A 5,178-nucleotide genomic window follows, 5' to 3' on the forward strand; every position below is an offset into this window, starting at 1 on the left:
CAAAATATGAAAGCAGTTCATCGATTTTGGAAAAAATGGTAATAGAATTTGAAAAAAAAAGTTCATCAAAGTTGGAAAAACTACATCAAATTTGAAAAAAGTTCACCGAATTTGAAAAAGATCATCGGTTTTAAAAAAAAGTTCAGCGAAGCAATAAATAAGTTCACCAATTTTCAAGAAAGATCACCGAACTACTAGAAATCCACATTTTACCTAGAGCCAACCTCTTTACCTAGAGCTCATCAGCTAACTCAAGGGATAGAAAAGAAATGAACAGGACCCTCTAGGGAAAGATGTCTTTCCAGCCAAAAAAATAGAAACTAAACTTTCCCTAGGGTGGTGCCACGTACGTACCATCGAAGCCAAAAAAGACCGAAGAGCTGCCCTCGATGTGGCCACGTAGATTGCCTCCCGCGCTCCTTTATCGACACAGCGCGCCAAGTTTTTCCCCTCGCACAAGTTGGGCCCACTGGTCAGTGAGAAAAGGAAGGGAAAAAGGGCGCGTAGAGGAATTTATTTGGCTAGGTCCCTCCTTCACGCTTCACCCATACCCCAAGCGCTGCCAGACTAAAAAAAATCCCCTCTTCTATCCCTGCCCGCCCCGCGCCGCCGCGACCTGCTCCGCCCCGTGCCGCTATGACCTACTTCTCCCCGCGCCGCCACGCTCCGCTGCGCCCCAGCCCGCCCCGCTCCGCTGCACCCTGGCCCGCCCCCTCCGTCGTGCCCCTTCTTCCCCTGTACTGGATCGGTGACATTCGCGACGAGCGTGGTGGCCATGGCCACGCCGGCCGAGGTGACGGAGTCGTGCTTCCCGTGGTGACCGCATCCGCGACGCCCTTAGCTCTGCTGACTGGGTCGCCCTTTGGATGTGGAGACGGTGCCGCCCCCGCTGATTGGACGAGCATTCGGTCTGCTCTGTTGTACGCAGCTGCTTCTGTCCAAAAGGTTGTCTCTATCTCTCTTCCCCTCTAGTTTAGAAAGATGTTTGATTGCTGGCTTAGATAGTTGTACTTGTGTATGTCTAGCAAAATTCTGAAACTGTTGTTTTGGTTTTAGCATCCGAAGGAAGCAGTAGGTGGTGCACTATTCAGTACATGTGGACGTTGTTCAGTATCTTCTCCAGCAGGTGGGGTTTTCAGTTTAAACATCTTGGTTAAAAGGTGTATGAAAGGTCCTAGGAACAAAAGAAATTTCTAGCAAAGGAAGGAATAGAAGAACTGATTGATATGGAGATGCACGAACACATGAATGAACCATTCAACCATGTAAATTGTGGTCAGAATACAGACACTAAACACAGTGAACATGAAATGTTTCATGTAGTTTATGTTGAATTTGTTCATAGCTACTGTAATTGCATGAATGACAGAAACAATAGCTTCATTGATTACTATATATGCTCGTGTTAACAGTGGTCGGATTACTGCATTTTTACGATTGCTGTAGTTATCTACACAAAATTGCGTGTGTGTTTTACCATTGTTGTTTAGTTATCCATATGAAAGCTAGTGGCCGCAATTGTTGGGCTTTTCCACCCCAGTCTTTGCTTTATGTTATGAATAAATGGAAGTCCTCTACTATTCTTCATTGGTTTTCTACATTTTTTCAGAAACCATCAAGTGTCGGGTGTTGTTTGCTTGAAGAAAAGTTCCCTGCTCGTGGCATCGAATCAACAGAGAAGAAAGGCATTGCTAAATCAAGTAGGTATTATGATTTCTTCTTTCCATGAAAACTATGTTGATTAATGCATTGTTCACTTGTATGATGTGGGAATGTGGGGTTATTTTTTGTTGGTGATGAGTGGTTTTCTATTTTAGTGTGTATGATGCATTCATTTTTTGTTGGGATGCGACTTGTGATCGTAGCAATTCATTTTTATTTCAGATTTAAGTACAAAACCAAACCATGTCTTTGGATGCTCAACGTAGTTGGATGTATAGTGGGTGGAAGGATAATGGAAGGCATTCTGATGAGTGGATACGCAATACAAATGCTTTTGTGAACCATGTTTTTGAGGGTGTCCGTAGTGCCAAGTTTGGAGTTTCTTGTCCTTGCTCAAAATGTTGCAATGGTAGTAGAAGAACAAAACAATTGATGACCTCTCATCTTTGTCATTGGGGTTTCATGCCCAACTACTTTAGATGGACTGCACATGGGGAGCATCATGTTCATGTAGATAGAGTGGAGTCTGTCAACACTGATTGCTTAGAGGACATGTTGTGTGACTTTGGGGATGCAATGCATGTCGATAATGTAGACGAGGAGCCAACACCAGATGCCAAAGCTTTTTATGCCATGTTGTCAGCTGTTAGAGACCCACTCCATGAGTTCACCCAAACCTCACGCTTTGCTACTATTACACGCTTGATGTGAATTAAGTCACAATACAATTTGTCAGGGGACTGCATAAATAGTTTACTGAAACTTTGGCAAGATACACCCCCTCAAGGCAATAAAATGCCATCAAGCTTGTATGAGTGCAAGTGTATCTTAGTTGGTTTGAAAATGCCACTCCTGAAAATAGATGCATGTGTTAACCATTGCATGATATACTATAAGGATAGAGAGAGAAAACTGAAGTGTGATTTCTGCGGTGAAGCAAGATATAAGGTAGTTAACAATGACTGCCCAAATAAGAAGCGCAAACCCATCCCACGTAAGGTTCTGCGATACCTTCCATTTCTACCAAGATTGCAAAGGTTGTTCATGCAGCCTGAATTTGCTAAGCACATGAGATGGCACATGGAAGGCAACCGAGAAAATCCAGGAATGATGGTGCACCCAGCTGATAGTGAATCATGGAAATCTTTCAATGTGGATGGGTTTGCAAGTGATCCACGCAACGTTAAGCTAGTCAAGTCCTCTGATGGCTTCAACCCTTTTAATTTCGGGTTAACACAATACTCTTGTTGGCCTGTGTTTCTTGCTCCTTTGAACCTGCCACCTGCTCTTTGCTTGAAAACACAAAATATCTTTCTTAGCATGGTGATCCCTGAACCAAAGAGTCTTGGCAAGAACTTCAATGTGTACATGGAGCCTTTATTTGATGAGTTGAAAGAGGCGTGGGCGGGTGTACCAACTTATGATAGTTTCCTTAAGCAGAATTTCAATATGAGGGTAACCTTGCATACAACTGTCCATGACCCCCCTGCTTTTGGTATGGTTGCTGGATGGTCTACCCATGGTGGGCTGGCTTGTTACGAGTGTGGGGCAGATCCACAAACAATTTGGCTGGATAATGGGCACAAATGGAGTTCGTTTGATAGCCACAGGCGATTTCTGCGGGCCGACCATATATTTAGGACCCAGAGTGATGCCTTTTTAAAAGATACATTAGTGAAGGATATTGCTCCATGTAGGTTAACAAGGGATGAAATTTTTGCTTACATGAATGAAGTTAAGGACAACAATTTTGAAGGTTATGGAGTAACACACAATTGGACACACATTCCTAAGCTGTGGGAATTGCCATACTTCCCAAAGCTTTTGCTTCCTCATAATATAGATGTTATGCACACCGAAAAAAATATTGCAGAAGCAATATTCAATACTGTCCTTGACATTCCTAACAAGACAAAAGACAATGCCAAAGCCCGCCTTGACCAAGCTGTACTGTGTAGCAGAACTGATTTGAACCTTCAAGAAAAGCCCAATGATAAATGGGAAAAGCCTAGAGCACCATATTGCTTGAAGAGGAACCAAATAAGAGAGGTCCTATTGTGGTTTCTTCAGCTCAAATTTCCAGATGGATATGTGGCCAACATGAAGCGAGGTGTTAACTTAGAGCAACTTAAGATATATGGGCTCAAAAGTCATGACTACCATATATTTATGGAGCGGTTGCTGCCTGTCATGCTGCGGGGGTATGTAGATAATGATGTGTGGGAGGCTTTGGCTGAGCTAAGTTATTTCTTTAGGCTGCTTTGCGCAAAAGAAATAGATCCTAACCAAATGGATAAATTGGAGGAAAACATTCCTGTCCTAATTTGTAAATTGGAGAAAATTTTCCCACCGGGGTTCTTTGATTCAATGGAGCATATAATGATACACCTCCCTTATCAAGCAAAAGTAGGAGGGCCTGTTAAGTATCGTTGGATGTATACTTATGAAAGGTATGTTTTGTTCTTCATGCATTATGTCCATATGGTAGTAGTATTTCCTATTTGGACATTACTTTGTTACATGGCAATGTAGGTTAATAAAAAAGCTTAGAGCAAAAGTTAGTAACAAAGCACGTGTGGAGGCTTCAATTGTTGAGGCATTTCTTGTTGAGGAGATTTCAAACTTTAGTTCTTTGTACCTTCCTGATGATGTGCCTACCTCAAGAAATCGCCCCCAACGTTATGCACAATCTAGCACTACCAGCACAAGTACTCTTAGTTTTTTTGGAGACAAGGGATGGAAAATTGGTAGAGGGGAACCTAGGATCTTATCACATGAAGAGTACAAGACAGCCATGATTTTTATCTTACTAAACATGCCTGAAATGGATGATATTGTGAAGTAAGTTCTCTAAATTAGCATTTCTAGCACAATCATGTACAAATAAAAAAATTGGTGCTGATGGTTTACACAAAATATGTAGACAATTTGAACTTGACCAATGGAGGCGTCCTCGACAACCAAGTACAAAAGAACTTGATAAACTTAGGCGAGATGGTGCTGGTTCAGGAAAACCAAACTTGTTGGATTGGTTCAAAACTTTGGTAAAGCACCTATACATACTAGCAAATAAAGTGCCCTACATTTTTCTATGCCTAATAACTCTATATACATATATTGTCTTCTTGCAGTGCATAAAGGATGCATCTATTAATAAAGAATTACGCGATCTTTCGCGAGGTTGTAGCATGAGAGTAAAATCATATGACATGTATGAAGTTAATGGGTTCATATTTCAATCAGAGAAATATGAAAACCACAGAGAAGGGGACCTTTCATCTAGAAATACCGGCGTTCTTGCTCTTGGAATAGATGATGCAACCAATGAGGAGCTTGAATACTACGGTGTTATTAAGGACATTATAGAACTTAAATTTGATGGTGATGAGGACTTCAGTCTTGTGATGTTTGATTGTCACTGGTTTCATCCAACTAAAGGAGTGAGACATTTGAACAGATTTGGCTTAGTTGAAGTAGCACCTGCTTCAACCAATCCAGCCAATGAGCGTTTTGCTA

Source organism: Triticum urartu, chromosome 2A, assembly GCF_056163025.1.
Source record: "Triticum urartu cultivar PI428250 chromosome 2A, HENAU_Tu73, whole genome shotgun sequence".
Classification (NCBI taxonomy): domain Eukaryota; kingdom Viridiplantae; phylum Streptophyta; class Magnoliopsida; order Poales; family Poaceae; genus Triticum; species Triticum urartu.